Source organism: Vombatus ursinus, unplaced genomic scaffold, assembly GCF_900497805.2.
Source record: "Vombatus ursinus unplaced genomic scaffold, bare-nosed wombat genome assembly UNPS02014935.1, whole genome shotgun sequence".
Classification (NCBI taxonomy): Eukaryota; Metazoa; Chordata; class Mammalia; order Diprotodontia; family Vombatidae; genus Vombatus; species Vombatus ursinus.
The window spans coordinates 2,442,875-2,466,705 of record NW_020954713.1 but is presented as its reverse complement, the minus strand read 5'-3'; the positions used below and the strand labels follow the sequence as shown (position 1 = coordinate 2,466,705).

At 43.6% G+C, this 23,831-nt stretch overlaps 1 protein-coding gene across 10 annotated transcripts in view; it reads right to left on the bottom strand.

Moving 5' to 3' along the window:
- The window catches only part of ARHGEF18 (Rho/Rac guanine nucleotide exchange factor 18), a 111,866-nt gene that overhangs the window by 47,974 nt on the left and 40,061 nt on the right, over window positions 1-23,831 (bottom strand). Inside the window, exon 1 of one of the 10 annotated variants that reach the window (XM_027844091.1) lies at window positions 8,744-8,810. The exons of 6 other annotated variants lie outside the window; for them this stretch is intronic. The gene's annotated coding sequence lies outside the window, so the exon portion shown is untranslated. Of the gene's footprint in view, window positions 1-8,743; window positions 8,811-23,831 lie in introns of those variants that run through there. 3 more of the 10 variants (XM_027844090.1, XM_027844089.1, XM_027844092.1) reach the window with 3 other exon arrangements.

The following is a 23,831-nucleotide window of genomic DNA, read 5'->3' as shown; positions in this document are numbered from 1 at the left end:
GTGAGGCAGGGCAGGGGAGCAGAGACATGATAAAAAGTCGCCCAAGTAGACAAGACATTAGTGTGGTGTTCAGACAACAGTTAGCACAATTAGGGCACAGGCTGAGGCCTTCTGTGCCAGGTTGAGGAATCTGGACTTTCTCCTCTAGGCCCAGGTTTCCTCACCTAGTTTGGTAGAATATGCACCTGAAGGATGCAAATACAACTCAATTCAACATTTACTAAGCACCTTCTAAAGCCAAAGTGACTTAATTTGGTGTTGGGGATAAAAAAATAAATTTAGCTCAGAATCTGCCCTCAAGGACCTTACAATTATAACTGGGGAGATTACACAAAGACACAAGTAATTAGAATAAGGTTTCTGTGAAAAATTTGATGCTGGCAATTTTGGGCCTCCTAAAATCGGGGTCAGCACACTCAGCCCCCCCATGTTTTTGGTACCGCTGGCTAATTAGGAATGTTTTTGACATTGTAAAATGATGTTTTATTGTAATTTAAAGTGTAAAAGCCAGGGGGCTATATTTGGCCCTCAGCAGTTTTGACAACCATGCCCTAAAATATTAAATACGGAATTAAGCACCCAAAGTACTTAGTTCACATGGCAATTTGGTAAAATGAAAATACCTTATTTCCTCCTCCACTTCTATCCACCATTTTCCCGACCCAACTTTTATCCAATGGATATCATCTATTGCCACTTCTGCTTTCCCATCAAGAAACGGTACTTTGGTTCCATCAAGATTTCAAGTTCCTGTGGCCCAACTAATTTGGTGAATTGCTGCAGTCAATGGAGACTGTAATGAAAGTAATACTGAAAAATGAAAATGAATTTAGTAGCAGTGTGGAGGCTGGATTAGAGTGGGAGAAATTAGCCCTTAGAAAGGTCTCTCACATTCCTCTCTCTCTACCATTACTCTCCACCAGGTGTCAAATTCAAATACCAAAGGGGCCACTAACCTATACAGGATGATTTGGGGGGGGGATATTGACTTAATTTTAAAATGGAACATCTGTTTTATTGAATTTTTAATTTAAGTATTTCCCCATTACATTTTAATCTGGTTTCTCCAGACTCTCCATTGTTGCTCACTTTGGGGCCAAATGTTTCACATCTTAGCTCTAAATCACCACCCCACACCTAGATTACTATAAATCTCTCTTTTTCCAATGTCCCCTGATTCTAGTATCAACTCTTCTCAAACCTACCTAACAAAGGTTAACCTGGCAGTAGAGTATGGAGTACTTTCATCATATCATTCTTCTACTCAAATACCTTCAATGGGCCCCTATTTCCTATGAGAAGTCTACATTTTTCCTAGGACCCTCCATAACTTAGCCTGACTCCAGTTCCTCTCCAAAGTGAGGCAGTAGGGAAGCTGGACAGTTTGTTTGAAAAAAGACCTGGGCATTTAAATGGACAATAAGCTTACTGAGCCTAAAGTATGATAAATTTACATCTTTGCAACTTCTAACCCCAGTTTCTAGTTCTGACTTCAGGGGCTAAAGAGAACACATGTGGCGGTCTTTCTAACACTTGAAAACAGCCATGATGTTCCATCCCTCAGTCTTCTCTCTGTGCCAGATGTCCCCAACTGCTCCAGCTGAATCTCATACGGCATGATCTCTATGAACGTTCCAACTGCTAGGTCCTTCCCAATGTTCTAACCTGCCAAGACCTTTCTGGATCCCAACTCTGCTACGCAGTCTGCTTTGTCTCATTCACAAAGTTGGAAGCACAACAGCTACACCTGTAACCAAGCCACAATTTTGCCAGCTCCTTCCAAGATGACAATGGGATCACAGCTTAGACCCAGAGGCCCTTCTCTTTGGATCTGGCCATTCAACCTGTTCTGGACACCACTTGCTGTACCATCTAGCCCATGTCCTTCCATTTTTTCCACAAGAGCAGTTTGAGACTATCAGATGCTTTGATAATATTTTGGTAAACAATATTTTTGCATTTCTCTAATTCAACTAGTCTAGCAACCATGAAAAAAGAAAATGAGGTTCATCTGGCACAACCTGTCCTTGAGGAAGCCAAGGTGACTCTTTGGGATCACTACTACACTTCCTTTCCCTGAAGTTTACTAACCCTCCCTTTAGTAATACATTTTAGCATTTTACCAGGAAACAAAGTAAAGCTATTTGGCAGATTCCACTCTTGCTTTTTTTGGAATTTAGGACATTTACCCTTCTCCAGTCTCAGGTCACCTCTTCCAAAGTGGTTCAATGATCTCACGGAAAGACCACGGACAAGAATAAAACAGGATGGGAAGGTATGGAGGTGTTGCCATCTTTACCAAATGGAAGTACCAAAAGGATGAAATCAAATATCCAGGATAGTATGCATAATGGGGCTTTGCAAAAACTTGCATTCGAAGAATGTTATAGAACATTCACCCTTAAGAGGGTCTGACCTCTGGCCTAGATAACCTCTAAGGTTGCTTCTGCCTTTAAACCAAGCTCTGGAAGTCTGATGTTTCCTACCCTAACTACAAGCAAAAGCAGAAATATAACCTGGTCTGATAACAAGTTCCAAGTTTTATATTTCGATGTGACTGTACAAAATGCAAAAAGATCTAACTGGAGCTGTCATACAACATTATTCGGGAGCCTTAAGAGACATAGAATCAAACCCCATTTAGATTGACCGAGGAGGGAAGTGACCTCCAGGCAAGTGAGATGACTGGCCCCGTGTCATGGAGGGCACGGGAGAGGCAGGAGACCTCAGGCCTCCTGGCTCCTCCAACTCTCTCGGCTGCCCTCTCAGTCACTTCACTAAAATCCCTCTCATGTGCAGGAATAGCTGGCCTTTACCTACCATATTCCACCTGGCAGGCCTAGAGTTGCTACTAAATTGTTCTGTAAATGTAAAAATGAGTTTCAATCCAATACAGCTGCTTCTTACCAATTACTGGAAATAGCCCCATTTTCACAACAAAGCAGCAAAACTGACATTCGCACAGGTTTTTCTTAATTATGTTGTTGTTCAGTCATTTCAGTCATGCCTGACTCTTCATGACGTCATTTGGGGGTATTCTTGGCAAAAATACTGGAGTTCGCTATTTCCTGTTGCAGCTCATTTTGCAGATGCGAAAAGTGAGGCAAACAGGGTTAAGTGACTTTCCCAGGGTCACATAGTTGGTAAGTGTCTAAGGCCACATTTGAACTCAGGAAGGTTAGTCTTCCTGACTCCTGGCCATACACTCTATCCACTTCGACACATAGCTGCCCCTTCACTTAATCACAACTCACATTTATATAATACTTTAAGGTTTGCAAAGGGCTTTACATCCATTATCTCATTTGATCTTTTGAAATTAAATAACATTGCCACCCCTTTACATTACTTAAGACACAAATCAAAATATCTGTCAAATTCATAAATCTGGAAGTTGAAAAGACTGCACTGAAAACCGAGAAAACAGAGAGATCCCCAAAGTACAAATAGAATGAAGTGGTAGCTATGCATCAGCACCGAAGGCATGCCAACCATGTGACAGGTGAACATTCCAGGCTGGTGTAGCATGCTGTCTGATGGCTTTCGTCCCAACAATTGTTGACTCTGTCATAACTAGAATTGCTACTTCTCTCTAACAGGAAAGAAAATCACACTAGCATTTATGCCCAAAGAAACGTACATGCCATTTCCCTAGGGTGGGCTTCCTAGGCAGAAGCTTATGCAACTCTCTAACAAGGAAATAAAAAAAAAAACCCAACTGTACATATGGACTTAAGGACCTTACAAAGGGAAGAGTTGGTCATACAAATAGATTCACAGAAGGTAAGTCATAGCAGGTTGGTGTGATTTGCCCGTGGTTACACAGCAAGTAAGAGTCCCAAGGACAAACTGGACAGAGATGTTCCTGGCTCTGGGTGCAGCATTCTGTCCAGCACCTCAAACTCCTGAACTGGTTGTGGGAATTGCTAGACTTGGAGTCAGGAGAGAAATGGGTTCAAATCTAAGCTCTGACACTTACTGGTGGTACGGCCTCAAGCAATCATTTGACTTCTCTGGGTATCGATTTCCTCATCTGCCAAATAGGAATAATATACCCTAAAAACAGATGCACTTGGTATTTACTTATGTGTCCTCGGGCAAGTCAACTCTTAGTATCTTCATGTGTGAAATGGAAATGATGCTTGTCCTGCCTGCCTCACACAGCTGTTTATAGGCACGGTGTAAATTCTAAAGTGCTACAGGAAAGTACTTCCTCCTACTATAATGTCAGTTGAAAGACTTCTGCTCACTGATGAAACATGCTACTATCGCAAAATCACACCTATGTAAGCCTTGCTCCTTTCTCTACTGACAAGAAAAACACCAACTCCTTCATGCCCAATCACAAAAAGGGGAAAGGATAGGTATGAAAGATGCCATCAAAGCTCCGTGCTACATACACAGGGGCTGAGGAAAAATGGGTTGGATATATTTATAGGCTAACCTTACACTTAGAAGCCCTCCAAATTAGGCAGTCAATTTACTTTAATTTAGAGTCTCAATCTCAGTAAAGTTCTTCAGAACATATGGGAAGAACACAGCTAGGAAAAGAAGAAAGGAAGCACAAAGCAGGGCAGCAGGATGGAAGGAACAACTGGCTCATGCCCATCAGACTCCCAAAAAACACAAAGATTGGATGGGCGATAGAAGACAGACAGATCCACTCCTGCCCCAGGTTGGTGGAATTGGTCCAGTCATTTTGGATTAACAATTTGGAAGGCAGTAGGTAGTGGAACCACAATCTGAATCCAGGCACTTAGATTCCAGAGCCGAAGACCCAAACTAACAAGAGTCACTTAAGTGGAAATGCCCTTCCACTTGGGAATACCATTCCCAGGAGGCTCAAGACAGAGGGAAAGATCCCACATATACAAAAATATGGTAGCATTTCTGTTGCAGCCAAGAACTAGAAACAAAATGAGTACCCACTGACTTAGTTAACAAACAGCTCAATAAACTGTGAATATGAATGTAATATTATATTAGCATACCTAAAGAAATGACAGAATTCAGAGAAACTTGGGAAGATTTATATTTAATTGGTATAGAACAAAGTAAGTAGAACCAGGAGAACAATTTACATTAGGGTCATAATAATGCAAAAGAAAGACCTGAGAACTCTGATTATTGCAGTGCAAAAAGACTTGACTGTGAAACGTGTCTTTCATTTTCTGGCAGAAGTCATAGAATCAGATACTAAAGCAGCAAAAGCACATTAGTTGTGTCCAACCCTCTCAGATAAGGAAACTGAGGCAGAGGTGTTAAGTCAGTCAATAACATTTATTAAATGCATACTATGTGCCAGACACTGTGCAAAGCTCTAGGGATACAAAAGAGGCAAAAGAGAGTCACTGCTCTCTCAAAGAGCTTACAATCTAACGGGGAGACAAGTAAACAATTAGATTCAAACAAGCTACATACAAGATAAATATGAAGTAAATAAGAGAGGCTGGGAAAGGCTTCCTGTGGAAGGTAAGATTTTAGCTCAGACTTGAAGGAAACCATGGAAGCCAGGAAGCAGAGATGAGAAGGGAGAATATTCCAGGCACGGGGGAAACCAAAGAAAATGTCCAGAGCCAAGAGATTCTTGGAACGGCCAGGAGACCAGTATCATAGGATTGAAGAATTCGTGGCAAGAAATAAGGCATAAAAGGACAGAGGTAAGACGGGTCCAGTAACTTGCCCAGGGTCACAAAGCTAGTAACTGAGGCAAGATTTGAACCCAGGTCTTCCTGACTCTGAATCCAGTGCTCTATCCATTATATGAGAGGTTTAGAATGAAGTATACACTTTCATAGGTGGCCAATGTGTGGATTTGCTTTACTTGACTATACAATTATCCCTTCTATTTCTTACTACTTGTTTGGCCTCAGAACAAATCAGTTTTAACCTCTCTGGTCCTCAGTTTCCTCATATTTAAAATTAAGGTACTAGAATACAGAACCTCTAAGGTTCCTAAATCTTACAACCTTAGATAAGAAAGAGTAGAATACAGCGGAAAGTGCACTGACCTGGAAGTCAGGAGTCCTAGGTTCAAGTCTTGATTTGACACTAAACTGTCTAACCTTAGGATTGGGGGGAACCCTCACTGAGAAATCCAAAGATTCTGTCAAAGTCCCATTATATTAACTGTAATACATATTCTGAAATCCTTTAGTCAAAACTGAACACCCTCTCTTTGTTCACTCTATAGTACATAGATACATCTTATCTAAGTCTGTCATTATTGCTTAGACCTCCACAGTACACCTTAGGAGCTGGCATTTTTTTCTGCTAAGAACAGATAAATCTGGTAATAAAGCCCTGGATTCGGTCATTCTCAGAACCAAATATATTCCTGGAAATACCAGCGCAACTTTCAATTATATATATCTATATAATTATATTCCATATTATGATTATATACACACACACACCTTAAACTTAAAAAAAATCCAGTCCTTAGAATCCAAGATTCTTAATAACTAGAAGGCACTTGAAAGGTCATTTGTTTCAACCTCCTCCCTGGCATAGGAATTTGCTTTAAATCTTTCCAAGTTTCTCCTGATTGAGTTGGGCTTTTGTTTTTTTTAATTACAGCAAGTTCTTCCTAATACAAGCTAACCTGTTAAAACTGCAGGTTGATCCTAAAGGATGCCTAGTTTCCCCAAAACCAGGGCCAACCAGTGTAGCCCCACACTCAGCATTAAGGGAGCTGTCTCCACAAAGTACATCCAAACATATGGGGTACCAAACACATGATGCTGACACAGGACATACAGCCTGCCAGGAGAGCCAGCTCAGTATGTGGAGGAGGAAGGACAGGAAAGGACAGAATGGGCAGCTCCCACTGCTGTGGTCAAAGTAATGGGAGCAGCAGCAGTAATACACATGCAACACACTTCTGAAATACAATACCTTCAGGCAGAAGGATAGAGACTACTAATATTAAGACTGTTAAACTTCCCTACCAACATGGGAGGGTGGGAAATAAACCATCCTATTGCCCCATTTGCCCTCTCCTTTCTCCCTCATATTCTTTCTGTCACTAACTCGTCTAGCTTGTAAACCTCCCAATCAATCCCAATATTATATAGACAATATTCATTATTCCTCCCTACTTTTTAAATAAAACATCTAAATGAGAGGTTCTGATCTTGGGGCATTTTTTTCATTCACCAAAAGCTCATTGGTATAGTGGAAATTGTACCCGACTGAGTCAAGCACTTCTTGTTGTCACCGACCTTGGATGGGTCAGTCAGGTTCTGGGCCCAGGGACTCCTGGGCCAGGAAGGCCCTCTCTCCTCACCTCCACTCTCACCATCCCCAGATCCCCACACAGCTCTGCTCCAGGGCAGCCTCCGAGGAAAGGCCAGATCTCTCCCCACCCTGATAATTTGCATTCACTTGTGGGTATACAAGCTGTTTCTCCAGATACAATCTAAACTCTCAGAGGGTAAGGATTATTTCTTTTTTATCAGTGTCACACACTCAGTAGGTGCTTAATAAATACTTTCAGAATGACGGATCCACATTCTCCCTCGGAACTCCTCCCCAAATCTTTTCACCCTTTCTTTCTCAGCTGAGGTCCCACCCACCCCTTCCTTATTCCACAAGCCGAGGAATCCTAAACTTCTTAAACTTCTCCCAACCCAGTACCTTCAGCCTTCCAATCCCTGACCCTTCTCAGGGGGCCCAAGGATGAGACCCCAGCCTCCCGGTCCACTGAATCCTCACCCCTCAGGCAGATATTTCTCCCTTCTTTTTCCATACTGAAAGCCCCTGAAAGTCCCAGGGGCAAGATCTCTTCTTTATCTCTTCCTGTCTACAAACCTGACCCCTCTGCCCAATTCCCTTCCCCCCACTTTTGCTCTCAGTCCCAGCCTCCGTCCCAACCCTTCTCACCCAGTCCTACCTCTAAGCCCCTAAATAGCTACGGAAACTCCATCTCCAGACTCCACATACCTGGAATGCTCTCCCTCATCATCTCCGCCTCCTGGCTTCTTTCAAGTCCTGACTACAATCTCACCTTCTAGTGCCTTCCTTCTGCTGATTATCTCCTTATCCTGTATACATGTTGCATGTATATATCTGTTTAGTTGTCATTTCCTCATCAGACTTCGAGGTCCTTGAGAACAGGACTCAGTCTTCTGCCTTCCTTTGCAACCCCAACTTAACAAATGTTTACTGACTCCTCAAAGCCTCTTCCTTACTCCAGCCCCCTTACATCCCTGATCCCTCCAAGCAGCCTTCCACTCTCCATCTCTGAATCCCTGAGGTCTCACCTCCAGATCTGATCCCCAAGAATGTTCCTCAGCCCTCCCCGCCTCCAAATTCCTGAGAGCCCAGAATCTTGCCTTCTCAGAGAAGGCTCAGCTTCAACTCCCAGCCCCCTAAGCCTGGGGCCCCTCTGCATTCTCCAGGGCACTAGCCCCCCCAAAGCCCTGTCCACCTGAGCTGGGCCCCCAACCCTTGTGCACCCTCTGGTCCCTGCTTCTCTGCACCCCCAGCACTCTCAGCTCCCTGAAATCCCATGACCTAGCACTCTGAACACTCCAGCCCCTACCCACTAAATCTAGGCCTCCGGCCCTGCCTACCCCTAGGTCCCGGCCTTCCTAAGCCCGGGCACTGGCCCCTCTGCACCCCCAGCCTCTCACATCCCCGAGCCCTGGGCCGCAGCCTCCCCGCCCCAGGATCCCGACACCCCAGTGCCTGCCTCGTCCCGCGAGGCTCCCGGCCGCCGCCGCCACCCAGAGGGGCTCACCAGGCCTCGCCGCCGGCGCGTCCACCCGCACCCCCACCGCCGAAGCCGGGATACCGAGCGGCAACGAGCTAGGAGCCGGAAGGGGACGCCGGACCCCACGCTCTGCGCAGGCGCCCGGCCCGCAGGGGGCGGTGCCAGGCCCACGTGACACTGGGAGTCCCAGCGCCCCGGGGCGGGGGAGGGAGGCTCGCGCCAGTCTGTGGCCCGGGGTCAGAGGGCTCCGAGCGGCCGCTCCGAGGGGAGGGGCAAGGAGAGAGGTGAGAAGAGGGGACACCCTCCCGGCCTCCCAGGAGACCTCGCGCGCGCGCGCCTTCCCTTCGGAGCTGGACACGAGGTCCGAGGCCCGCGCGGAGGCCGCTTCCCCCCGGCCCCCATTTCCCCGCCGAGGAAACTGAGGCTCAAGCGGACGCGAGCCACCACGGGAGCATGGGCGCGCTACCGAATCTCAGGTTTTTCAGCCAAAAAATGGGCAGGACCTGCCTCGAAGATTATGTTTGTCAGCACCAGAGCTCGGGACCTGAATTCCAGTCCTACCCAAGGAGTTAACTAGCTGCATGATCCTGAGCAAGTCACTTAATCCCTCAGTGCCTCAATTTCCTCAATCAGTGAAGACAAATAAAACATTTATTAAGTGCTAACTATTAACGGGAAGCAGCTAGATGATTCAGTGGACCTAGCACTGGGCCTGGAGTCAGGAAGACCCGAGTTCAAATTCAACACTCATTAGGCGTGTGACCCTCGGCAGGTCACTCACCGTGTGTTGGCCTTAATCCACTGGAGAAGGAAGTAGCAGACCACTCTAGTACCTTTGCCAAGAAAACTCCGAGGACTACGGTCTGTGGGTCCATGAAGAAGAGTGGAGCACCGGGTGCCTGACGTTAGGAGGACCTGAGTTCAATTCTGGCCTCAGACCAAACACTTGACACTAGGTGTGTGACCCTGGGCAAGTCACTTAACCCCGCTGCCTAGCCGAAAAAATGAAATCTACTGAAAGCTCTTCCACTTGTTCTTTCACAATTTTGCCTCTTTTTGTATCTCCACAGCTTAGCATAGTGCCTGGTATATAGTAGGCATTTAGTAAATGTTGATTGATTAACTAGGGAATCCCTTGGGCTATCCATCTGGGATCATTTACTCTTTGCAAGTGACCAGTGCAACTCATTTTCTGGCCATAAATGTCTCTGCTGATATCTTTAATGCCACTTCTCGTGTACAAGTCATATATATATGCTGTATCCTACTGGCATAAATCTTTCCATTGTCCTTTGGGTCACCAGCAGCTTTGATTGTAGGCTGGCACAGTGGATAGACACTTGGGATAAGAAAGAACAGAGTCCAAATCCATCCTCACATCAGACACTCACTAACTGTGTCATTTGGGCAAGTCACAGCCTCAGTTTCCTCCTCAATAAAATGGGGATATCAAAGCACATACCTCTCAGGTTTAGTATGAGGATAAAAGGAGGAAATATGTGTAAAGCTCTTTGCAAACCTTGAAGTGCTACATCAAAACTAGCTATTCATAGTAATAGTAGTAGTAGTAGTAGTAGTAGTAGTAAGTCTCTCAGGCAGGATTTGAAATCAGTCCTCCTTTACCTCAAGTGCTCTGGCCATTATGCCAATCTAGAATCACAGTTATGGTCTACTTGGAATGGACTACTTTTGATTCAACCTTTTTTGTTGTTTGGTGATTTTCAGTCGTGCCTGACTCTTCATGACCCAATTTGGGGTTTTCTTGGCAAAGACATTGCAGTCCTTCTCCAGCTTTTTTTACAGATGAGGAAACTGAGGCAAACAAGGTTAAGTGACTTGCCCAGGGTCACCCAGCTATTAAGTGTCTGAGGCTGGATTTGAACTCAAGAAGATGGATCTTCCTGACTCCAGGCTCAATGCACTATCCACCTAGCTGCCTTTTTGATGCGATCTAACAGATATTTATTCAGTACCACTATATTCAGAGCATGGAGCTAGGTGCTGGAGATCAAGTTTAGATAAGACATGGTCTCTGTCCTCTTAGGTGAACAAGACACCAACAGAGATATATGCTCTAGTTACTCAAGAGGTCAACAGAAAGATTCATGTCAGTAGGATGCAGTGTATATGTACCTTGAACACAGGAATTGGCATAAAAGATGTCAGCAGGGACATTTCTGTCTAGAAAAGGAGGTGGGCTGGTCATCTGCCAAGAGTGAGGGATCATAGATGGACAGCCCCAAGTGTTTCCCTGGTGTCTACGAAATTGTGAAAGAACGAGGGGAGATTTCAGTGCCTGGGTGGGCTCCTCTGGGCCAGGTGTACCCAAGAGAAAGAACAGGGATCTCCTAAGATGAGGCAAGGTGGGGTTGTGGTCAGCACCACGGGAAGGAGAAGCCACATGGCTCCCTCATGGTACAGAAGCATCTATCTATAGGAGTCATCTGCCCTGTAGCCAAAGCCTATATGTGTATGGTCTTCTTTGACTAGAATATGAACTCCTTGAGAGCAGGGATTGACTCACTTTTCTACTAGTGCTCTCTAGTCCTCAGCACATAATTAAGACTTAATAGATGCTTTTTCATTCATTAACTCATTAATGCTTCACCATGCCCCCTGTGGTGGAGCAAGGCCTTGGGCTCCTCATTAATGATGTGTATGAGGTGCCAGACAGGAACGTCAATAAGGGTGGCTGCATATCTGTGGGAATTATCCTTTAGGGCATTATGTGTGACTAATTATATATTAAGTTTAACTTGCCATTTGATGATTTTCAGTCTGTGGCAGATGGTAATAAACTGGGCTGCAATGTCTTTGCTGGAAGGTCAGAGGGAGTAGCTGCCATCGCCGCTGCTTCAATACCAAGGGCAATGCCAGCTCTCAGCCCCTGGGCCCCTCTATGGGGAGAGATGTCTGCCGCCAACAGTAGATCACAAGTCATAGATGCCCATCTCAAATTATCTGGCATTTATCTGGTATTTACTCATCTGTGCATATGCATGTGGTATCCTCCCAGGTTTCCATCTCGGTAAGCTCAAGGCTTAGCACAGAGCCTTGTCCCAAGTAGGCATGTCATCAATATTTGTTGAATTGATTAGAATTGGATCACAGAATATTAGGGCTGGAAAGGATTTTAGAGATCAATGCCCTTATTTCAACAGAGAAGGGAATAAGGAAGTGTTTTGTGACAGAAAGAGCTCTGGATTTGGAGTTGGAGGACCTGGGTTTGAATCTCAACTCTCACTAGCTGCGTAGTTCCTTCAGTCCTCTAGGCCTCAGTTTTCTCACCTGTAAAATGACCTCTAAAATTCCTACCCACCTTTAATCTGTGATTCTGTGTGGAAACTGAGGAGGACATGTGTAGATAAATTAGTAAATACAAGGTAAATAATTTGAAATGAGCATCTATGTCTGATGAACAGACTGGGCAATCTGTCAATCAATATATATTAAGCCCCTACTTGTGCTAAGCAAAAGAAGCAAAAGACAGTCCCTGCTCTCAAGGAGCTTACAGTGTAATGGAGGAGACAACAAGCAAACAAATATGTACAAACAAGCTATAGACAGGATAAATAGGAAATAATTAACAGAAAGAAGGCACTGGAATTAAGAGGAATTGGGAAAGGCTTCCTAGAAAAAGGGGATTTTAGTTGGGACTTAAAGGAAGACAGGGAAGACAGTAGTTGAAGAATTAGGGAGAGCATTCCAGGCATGGGGGACAGCCAGAGAAAATGCCTAGAGCTGAGAGATGGAGGGTCTTGTTTGTGGAACCAACAGGAAGTCAGTGCACTGGATAGAAGAGTACATGGCAGGGAGTGAGGTGTAAGAAGACTGGAAATGGAGGAGGGGTCAGGTTATGTCAGACTTTGAATGCCAAACAGGATTTTTTATTTGATTTTGGAGGTACTAGGGAGTCATTGAAATTTTTTGAGTAGGAGAGTGACATGGTCAGACCTGCATTTTAGGAAAACCAGTTTGGTGGCTGAATGGAGGATGATTGGAGCTGGGAGAGGCTTGAGGCAGGCAGACCCAAGGCCTCAGTTTCCTCCTCAATAAAATGGGGATATCAAAGCACATACCTCTCAGGTTTAGTATGAGTAGGCTATTGTAAAAGTCCAGATGTAAGATGATGAGGGTCTGTACTAGAGGGACGGCAGTGTCAGAAGAGAGGAGAGGGCATACTCAAGAGATGTTGCAAAGGTGAGATTGACAGATCTTGGCAACATATTGGGTATGGCAGGGGGCGGGGAGGGGTGAGGGTGGGGATGAGAGATAGTGAGGAATTCAGGATGACTTCTTGGTTGTGAGCCTGGGGGACTGGAAGGATGATGTCGCTCTCAAGGGAAGTTAGTGGGGAGGTGGGGGAGGTTTAGGGGGAAAGATAATGAGTTCCATTTTGGACACGTTCCATATGTCTGCTGGATATCCAGTTCAAGATGCTTAAAAGACAATTGGAGATGCAAGTCTGGAGGTCAGCAGAGAGGTTAGGATTTGATAAATAGATTTAAGAATTATCAGCATAGAGATTATAATTGAACACATGGAAGCTGATGAGATCACCAAGGGATCACCAAGAGATTACCAGTGTAAAGGGAGAAGAGAAAAGGACCCAGGAGAGAACACTGTGAGATACCTATGGTTAGATCTCTATGAGGATCCAGCAAAGGGCACTGAGGAGTCGTTTGATAGGTAGAAGGAGAACCAGGAGAGTGGTGTCCCAAAAACCCAGAGAGGAAAGAGCATCTAGGAGGAGAGAGTGATCAACAGTAACAAACACTCCAGAGAGGTCAAGGAGAATGAAGATTGAGAAAAAGTCATTAGATCTGGCAATAAAGAAATCATTGGCAACTTTGGAGGGAGCAGTTTCAGTGGAATGATAAGATTGGAAGCCAAGTTATAAAGGGTTAAGAAGAGAGTGAGAGAAGGACATTGAAGGAATTAGAACAGGCAAAGAAACAAAGCTATTACTCTTTGCAGATGACATGATGGTATACTTAGAGAATACTAGAGAATCAAGTAAAAAATTATTTGAAGTAATAAACAAATTCAGCAAAGTTGCAGGCTATAAAATAAACCTACATAAATCACTGGCATTTGTATATATTACCAACAAAGCCCAACAACAAGAGATAGAGAAATTCCATTTAAAGTTACTGTAGACATTATAAAATATTTGGGAGTCTACCTGCCAAAACAAACTCAGGAACTGTAATGAACACAATTATAAAATACTTCTCCCACAAATAAAGTCAGATCTAAATAATTGGAAAAATATCATGCATAGGCCGAGCTAATATAATAAAAATGACAATTCTACCTAAATTAATTTATTCAGTGCCATACCAATCAAACTACCAAAAAATTATTTTATAGAGCTGGAAAAAAACAATAACAAAATTCATCTGGAAGAACAAAAGGTCCAGAATACCAAGGGAACTAATGAAAAGAAATGCTAGGGAAGGTGGCCTAGCTGAACCAAATCTTAAATTGTATTATAAAGCAGCAATCATCAAAACTACTTGGTACTGGCTAAGAAATAGAAATCTAAGAAATAGATCCACTAAGAAATAGTGTATCAGAGGAATAGGTTAGGTGTGTAAGACAACAGCCAATGACTATAATAATCTATTATTTGATAAATCCAAAGACTGTAGCTTCTGGAACAAGAACTCACTCTTTAACAAAAACTGCTAGGAAAACTGGGAAATAGTATGGCAGAAACTAGGCATAGACCAACATCTTATACTCTATACCAAGATAAAATCTTAATGGGTACATGATTTAGATATAGAGACTGATACTAGAAGCAAACTAGGAGAGCAAAGAATAGTTTACCTATCAGATCTATGGAGAAGGAAAGAACTTATGACCAAACAAGAGACAGATAACATTCATGAAATGCAAAATGGATGACTTTGATTACATTAAATTGAAAACTTTTACACAAACAAAGCCAACACAACCAAGGTTAGAAGGGAAGCAGAAAGCTGGGAAACAGTTTTTACAGCCAGTATCTCTGATAAGGGCATCATTTCTAAAATATATGGCGAACTGAGTCAAATTTATAAGAATACAAGTCATTCCCCAATTGATAAATCGTCAAGGGATATGAACAAGCAGTTGCAGAGGAAAAAATTAAAGCTATCTATAGTCATATGAAAAAGTGCTCTAAATCACTATTGAATAGAGAAATGCAAATCAAAACAACTCTGAGGTACCACATCATACCTATCAGAATGGCCAACATGACAAAACAGGAAAATGATAAATGTTGGAGATGTGAGAAAATTGGAACACTAATGTATTATTGGTGGAGTTGTGAACTGATCCAACCATTCTGAAGAGCAACTTAGAACTATGCCCAAAGGGCTATAAAATTGTACGTACCCTTTGACCCAGCAATCAGCAATATGATAAGGGGGCTAAGGACTTTAGAGAAGAAGACAGTATTGAGTGGAATTGGTTCACCAAAGGGTCAAGATGGGGAAAAAGAGAAGAGTGGCTAGCTCAGGAGAGATGGCTTGGGAGAGAATTGAACAGTTGAGGGATTGAAGGTCACTTTGTGGATGAAGAATAGGGTTTGGTAAGGGAAAGCAGAGGAAGTGGTAAAAAGTCAATAGATTATGGTCAGAAAAGGGGATTTCAGAATTCTTGAACATGAAGGTGATGCATTTGTGGATGATGGCAATGCGGTCAAGGATATGACCATCTTTGGGTATGTGTTATTCTGTCATTTCATTTGTGTCTGACTCTTCATGACCCCATTTTTGGGGTTTTCTTGGCAAAGATATTGGCGTGGTTTGCCATTTCCTTCTCTAGCTAATGTTTTACAGATGAGGAAACTGAGGCAAACAGGTTAAGTGACTTGCCCACGGTCACACAGCTAGTCTGTGTCTGAGGCCAGATTTGAACTCATGAAGATGATTCTTCCTGATTGCAAGCCCAGTGTTCTATTCAATTTGCTACCTATCTGCTCCTCTTTGTGTGTGACTAAGGCCAATCAATAAACATTTATTAAGCAAGCGTCTACTATGTGCCCAGGCACTAAGTGCTAGTGATACAAAAAGGCGAAAGACATTCATTCCCTTCCCCCAAGGAGCTCACAATATAATGGGGGAGATGGTCATGGGAAATAAGTAGGCTGAGGAACTGAGTAGTTAGGGTGTTTGAAGGAGAGTCAATGGGTATGCCTAAGTTCCCTAGTACGAGAGCAGGAGTTAGGGAGGATGATGAGCCATGTGCCTAACTCATTGAGTAAGGAAGGGGGGTTACCTGGTGGTATAAAGACAAGAGCTACCAGGATTTGGAGTGGGTGGTAGAAAGGAGGAGAGGTCACTGAGTGATGGAGATAGGGAGAGAACCAAGGAATATTCCAACTCCCCTGCCTTGACCAGTGAGTCCAGGGAAATGAGCGAAGGTGCAGCCAGTATTGGGAAGGGTGGCCAGGGAGGCTGTGTCATTGGGGAGAGCCAAGTTTCAGTAACAGAAGATAGAAGGAATGGGAGAGGAAAAGATTTAGGAGGAAAGGAAGTTCACTGCTAATGAAACAGGATGTCCCCAGGCAAGTCCATTCCTTTTATGGACAGGGCAGGTAGGTGAGACAGTGGATAGAGAGCCAGGCCGAAAGTCACGAAGACCCGAGTGTATGATACTGGGCAAGTCGCTTCACCCTGTTTGCCTCATTTTCCTCATCTGTAGAATGAGCCGGAGAAGAAAATGGCAAACCACTCCAGTATCTTTGCCAAGAAAATCCCAAATGGGTTCACAGAGAATCAGACATGATTGAAACAACCGAATAACAACAACAATAATGATTAAGCTTTCTCCCACATAAATCCTAAATCGGTCTCTTTGAAACTTCTCCTCATTGCTCCTGTTTCTGCCCTCTAGGACCAAACAGGACAAACTGGATACCTCCTCTGTATGAAAGCCCTTCAAATAATTCACAGATGTCATGGGCTCCACTGAGCATTCTCCTCTCCAGCCTAAACATTTCCATTCTCCTCAATTGGTATTGACAGAACAGGGACTCGGGACCCCTTGCTGTCCCACTTGCCTTCCTCCAATACTTGGAACTAAACACAATATTTCAGATGTGCTCTGACCAGGGCACAAAACACCAGGCTGATCACCTCCTTGGACCTGGAAGTTATTCCTCTCTCACAGCAGCCCAAGATAGCATCAGATTTCAGAGTGGTTATCTCCTATGGCAGTCATATTCAGCATGTAGTCTACTGACATCTTCAAATGTGTTTCAGAAAGATTACTGCCCAACTAAGCCTCTTCCGTCTTATACTTAGTCCAGATGTGGGAGGTCTTGTGAGTAGTGAATCTGTTTCCCACTGACCTAGTATAGTAAAGAGAATAATGGACCTGGGATCAGGAAGAACTGGGTTCAGATGCTGCCTCTGATACTTGCTAGCTATGTGACCATGGGCACATGGCATAACATGTAGGATGCTCTGTTTCCTCACTTGTAAAAAGGAACTCAGATGAAATGATAAATGCAAGGTACTATTGCCAATTTTGCCATAAATGTCAGTGGTAATTATTATCTCCAGCCCTAAAGGCAGGGCTGTGCAAAGAGCAGTCCTTAAAAGTTTCTTAAGCTGGGCGGCTAGGTGGCAAAGTGGATAGAGTCAGGAGGACCTGAGTTCAAATCCGCCCTCAGACACTTGACATTTCCTAGCTATGTGACTTTGGGCAAGTCGCTTAACCCCGATTGCCTCACCAAAAAGCGAAAAAAAAAGAAAAAAAAAGCTTCTTAAGTGGAATTGAATCATCCAGTTTAAACTCCTCGTTTTATAGAAGAGGAAAAGAGAGAAAATGGAGGGACAGAGGATCAAAGAAGGAACAGGATCTTTGCGTGGGAAGGCAGGAGGATGATAACTCTCACCAGAGAGAAGGCAGAGCTAGTCAGCTCCTACTGTGTTTCTGTTTTCTCCCCAAGGAGCATATGTGACCTTTGTACTGGAAAATGACTAACAGGGACTTGATGACCCGGGTGAGTAAGGTGGTAATGAGAGAGCATCGAGCTGCCCTTGAGGAGCCCAGCCCAGATGAACTCCAACCTCAAGTTCTGAAAGAATGGGCAGATGCGATGACTAGGCTGCCATCAGTGACATCTGAAAGATCGTGAAAATGGGAGAAAGGAACCACAAGATCGGGGAAGGGCCGATGTAACAATATGCAAAAAAAAAAAAAAAAAAAAAAAAAGGAATAACAGAATCTTTAAGTTTGACTTCAATTTCTAAGAAAATTCTGGAATCGATCATTAAAGATATGGTTGGCAAAGGTCTAGAAGGGAAGCAGTGATTACAAAGAGCCAGCATGGTAGATGCTAGTAAAGGTCAGGTGAGATTAACCTCATTTCCTTTTTTATGATATAGTTTTTAAGATGGTATAGGAAGGGAAGGCTTTTATATCCCTGATATGTAACTTACTTAGATTTTCAGCAAAGTTTTTGATATCTCACACTATTCTTGTGGAGAAAATGGAGAGATATGGACTAGATGATAATTAGATGGACCCAGAGTTGACCAGATGGCCAAACTCAGAGTAGTTGTTAGCGGTCCAATGCCAGCATGAGAAAGGGTCTTCACTGGAGTGCCCCAGGGATTGGTGCTTTTTAATTTTTTTTATCAGTGACTTGGATGGAGACATTGATATGCTTATCAAATTTGCAGATGACCCAAAGCTGGGAGTGGAGAGTTAGTACACTGGATGATAGTCAGGATCCAAAAGGTTATTGACAGGCTGGAGCACTGAGTTGAATCTAATAAAATGACATTCAATAGGGATAAATGTAAATAAAGTCTTACAGTTGGGTACCAAAATCAGCTTCGCAATACAAGATTGGAGAGGTATGGTTAAGACAGTGGCCATTCTGAAAAAGATCTAGGGGTCTCAGTGGACTGCAAGCTCATCAGAAGCAATCAAACAAACAAACAATTCGGTCTTGGACTGCATTGGGAGGCAAAGTTTCCAGGAATGCCAGAGGGCAGTAGCAATGGCAACTGCATATACCTGGCAATGAGCACAATTGCTGTCCTGGACAAGAGTGAGACTGCACCTCAAGTCTCTGGTTGCCTCTTTGGCTTTGTGTTCCTTTCTCTGAGAATTTATGAGCAAACAGTGATGGTGAGATCGTGGTTTCCAGCCTTCATGGCAACCTCACAAGTTTAAGAGGCCAGAATCGCCTGTGTCCAAAGGCTGACGACCCAAGAGAAGATGATCTGAACATCTTCTTGGAGAAGATAACGAGTGTTATGCTGTCATCAGATTTCAGCATGAGCTTGTGTTCATTTCTGTGCACACAATTTAAAAAGGAGATGGATAAGCTAGAGAGGGTCCGCAGGAGGGCAGCATGGATGGCAAAGGGCCTCGAGTTCATGTCATATGAAGTTCAATTGAGGGAGCTGGGAATCTTTAGTCTGGAGAAGAGAATGCTCAGGGGGAGGGCGATTATGATAGGGGTCTTCAAGTGTTTTCTATGTCAGAAGGAAGCAGCCGCCCAAGGACCTCTTGTTGGGTATGTTACAGCGGCTGCTGAGATCCTTTCCAATTCAGAGTTTGTGATTCTGGGGAAACTGAGGCCCTCAAGGGGAAGCAACTTACTCAGTCACAAAGTTAGGGTTCAAGCTTGTGGATCAGAGTGTCCCAGTCATTAACTTGCTTTTTTTTTTTTTAAAGGCAATTGGGGAATTGGGGTTAAGTAACTTGCCCAGGGTCACACAGCTAGTAAGTGTCAAGTGTTTGGTCTGAGGTCGGATCTGAACTCAGGTCTTCCTGACTTCAGGGCCGGTGCTCTATGTACTGCGCCACCTGGCTGCCCCACTTGCTTTGTTTATTATGAAGGATGGCAGCAACCCTCTGCCACCTAGTAAGAGGTAGCAGAAATCTCCAAGCCAGGAGTTTTTGAATGGGGCTCACAAACTCATTTTTATTAATATGTTTCAATATAGTTGCTTTTCTTTGTAATTCTATGCATTTTATTCAATGTGTTCAAACACCATTATTCACAAGACTGCCCAAAGCATCCACTACCCAAAAGAAGTTAACAAACAAAGCCCAACCCTGCCTTTTCTCCCAAAAGCTAAGTGGGCAGGAAGGCTGACTCAGCAGGGGACTTTCCCCTGCTCTGTGCCCTAGAGCTATCAGACATATAGAACTGCATATAATCTGGCTTTTCCAGTCTTATTTCATACTAGTCCCCTTCCTACCCTGTCCAATTCCAGTCAAACTGGCCTGCTGGCTGTCCCCCATGCACGGTGTTCCAACTCCGCCCTGTTTGTCTTTGTACACTCGTCCTAATGCCCCCACCCCAAATTTCCCCATCTTTTTCATCTCTGCCTAGTTTCTTGAATGCACTGCTCAAGGGAGACCTGCTCCGCAAGGCCTTTCTGGATTCCCAGAGCTGTTAGTACCTTTCACCCTCTTGAAAATACTTCGCCTAGATAGAATGTAAGCTCCATGAGGGCAGGCAGAATTTCATTTTTGTATTCAGATTCCTGGTGTTTAGCACACAGTAGAAGTTTGATAAATGCTTGTTGATTGAAATATGCTTCCTGCTTACTGATATGTACCCATGTTGTTTACCCCAGCAAAATGCTAAGCTCTTGAGGGCAGGAAGTCTTTCCATTTTGTCTTCGTATCCTCAGCCTAGCACAGTGCCTGGCACATAGTGGGTATTGAGTTATATTTAAGAAATGACTTTTGATTGGTTGATTATATGTGCACATGTTCTTTGACCCAGTAGGATAGAAGTTCCTTAGGGAGAAGGACTCTTTCGTCATTGTTTTTGTATCCCTAAGGCAGTATAGCACTTACACATAGTAGATATTTAAGAAATATTCTTAGGGTCACAGTAGCTAACATTTATATAGCACTTTTGAGGTTTGCAAAATGCCCTTTGCATATATTATTTCGTTCAATCCTCACAACAACCTTGGGAGGGAAGTGCTACTATTATCAAAATTTTACAGATGGGGAAACCAAGGCAGAGTTTAAATGACCTGCCCAGGATCACACAGCTAGTAAGTATCTGAGGCAGGAACCAAACACAGGACTTCCTGACTCCAATCAGACCACCGTGCCACCTTGTTGCCTAGATTTAGCATTGGAAGGGACCTCAAAAGCCATCTGGTCTTTACTCTATTGTTTCACCAATATGGAGGTTAAGTGACTGCCCGGGTTCTCATATTTGTTGAATTGAATTGAAATTAATTAAACTGAATGAAGCCTTTCTCCTTGTAGCTTATGAAAATTCACAATTCTGACTAGGTCTTGGACAATAGTTATACATAAAATAGAGAGTGGGAATATCTCTCTACTCTTCTCCCCTCTCTTCCCTCTTTCCTCTCTCTCCTTTCTTCTCTCCCTTCCTTCTCCTCCTCTTCCTCTCTTTCTCTTCCCTATCTCCCTTTCCCCTCCCTTCTTTCCCCTCTCCCTCTCTTCTCTTCCTTCTCTCCCCTCTTTCCTCTTTTCCCTTTCTCCTCTCCCTCTCCCTTCTTTTCCCCTTTCTCCTCTCCCTCTCCCTTCTTTTCCTCTTTCTCCTCTCCCTCTCCCTTCTTTTCCCCTTTCTCTCTTCTACCCTCCCTTTTCTCCCCAATTCTCCTTCTCCTCTCTGTCTCTCTCTCTCCTCTCCTTCCCCTTTCCCTCCTCTCTCCCTTTTCTCCTCTCCTTCCCCTCTGTCCCTTCTCTCCCTTTGCTCTTCCTCCTCCCCTTGCCAATCCTGGGCAACAATAATAAAACCAACCAGGCTGGCATAGTTTCACATAGAGCTGTGCCTGCCACCTATTGACACAAGAAGTTGAAACACCCTTGTAGCTGCTCCAGACAATTCTTTGTGATATAAAATACAACAGAGTTTTTTTTGTGTGTGGGAAGAGAAAATATCATCTGATAAATCCAAGACAATAGCAAGAAACTGGCCCAAGTCTAGATGACCTCTAGACCCCTCCAGCTCTAGGTCTCTGGTCCTATGACCTTTCTCAGCCTCAGTTTCCTCATCTGTAAAATGAGGAGGTTGGGTCTAGATGACCTCTGAAGTCCCTTCCAAGTAGCTGGCTGTGGTCCTATGATATTTCTCTGGCCACCGGGCATGAAAAGGGCCTCCCAAGAGAAGGTGGCATAATCCTAAGTCTTAAAGCTCAACCACTGATTCTCTTGCACCAGCTGCTCAAGAAAAAAAAAAAAAGGTTCATAGTAGGACAAAACCAGTCATCTGCCTGCCAAGAAAGCCCACCTAGGGGCAGGTGTGGACTGAGCCAAGTTCTGAGGAAGCCCCGAAGGAAAACAAGAGGATGACTGAAAAGGAAATCGGAGAAGGAGCTGGCCAAGCATGGAGCTGACCGGCTTCACAGAGCTGGGATACAGTCAGCTGTCTTGACTTGAGGACAGCTCCCTTTTCAGGACTGCCTGTCCAGCCAGGATTCTGGTGGCTTTCCCGGGGGATCTGTCCAGGACCTTCCGTAGGTTTTCTCCTCTCCTTTCCTGGAGGCCTTCCCACAATTTACCATTCTGGCTGGAATTCCTGTCTCATTTATCAGTACCATCCTGGGCAAGCTGCCAAAACCTCCCTTTGGATTTTTCCTGGCAGCTTCCTTTTCTTTCATAAAGAAAGATGACACAGAGTTTGAATTTCAGAAGGCTCTAGACCAATCTCAAGTTATTGTTTTTTTTTTAATTTATCCATTCAGCTTCTGATTTCTTTGGATCACTATTGTCATGAGTCAGAAGGTGCCTCAGAAGCCATAGGAGCATCAATTTAGAGCCAGAAGTGACTTTTGACATCATCAAATCTAGGAACCCTTTGCCAGTCAGTCTGATGACTGTCTGCCTTATGGATGGACCCCTTCTCAGAATCATGTTGTTAAATGTATCAAATAAAACATATAGAATTACAAAGAAAACCAATTATATTGAAATACAGTTCTTAAAATATTAAAACAAAACAAGGTCATGAACTCTAGCACAAGAGAGAGAATGCAGCCTGGAGTCAGGAAGACGAGTTCAAATCTGACCTCAGATATGTACTAGTTGTGTGACCCCGGGCTAGTCATTTAACCTCTGCCTGACTTAGTTTCTTCAAATAGAAGGTGGGGTAATACATCACAACTATCAGATTGGCCAACATGACAAAACAGGAAAATGATAAATGTTGGAGAAGATATGGGAAAATTGAAACACTAATGCATTGTTGGTGGAGTTGTGAAATGATCCAACTATTTTGGAGAGCAATTTGGAACTATGCCCAAAGGGCTATAAAAATGTGCATACCCTTTGACCCAGCAATAGCACTGCTAGGGCTGTATCCCAAAGAGATCATACAAATGGGAAAAGGACTCACATGTACAAAAATATTTATAGCAGCTCTTTCTGTGGCGGCAAAGAATTGGAAACTGAGAGGATGCCCTTCAATTGGGGAATGGCTCAACAAGTTGTGATATATGAATGTAATGGAATACTATTGTGCTATAAGAAATGATGAGCAGGCAGACTTCAGAAAAACCTGGAAAGCCTTGTATGGTCTGATGCTGAGTGAAGTGAGCAGAACCAGGAGAACGTTGTACACAGTAACAGCCACATTGTGCAATGACTAATATTGATAGACTTAACCCTTCTCAGCAATGCAAGGATCTAAGACATCTCCAAAGGTCTCATGATGGAAAATGTTATCCACATCCAAAGAAAGAACTATGGAGTTTGAATGCAGATCGAAGCATACTATTTGCTATTTTTTTTTCATTTGTTTTGTTTTGTTTCCTCTTTCTGGTGGTTCCTCCTATTGGTTCTAATTCTTCCTCACAATATCACTAATGTGAAAATGCTTAATAGGAATGTATATGTATAGCCTATATCAGATTTCGTTCCATCTTGAGGAGGCAGGTGGGGAGGTAGGGGGAGAAAAATTTAAAACTCAAAAGCTTATGGAAGTGATTGTTGATAAATCAAAATAAATTAATAAAGTTAAAAAAAAAGAAAATAGGGTAATAATAGCACCTACTTCCCAGGGTTGTGAGAATCAAATCAGATAAAATTTGCAATAATAAAAGAAAGGATGAAAGAAAGGAAGAAAGAGAAAGAATGAGAAAGAAAGATGCTTAGTGCAGTG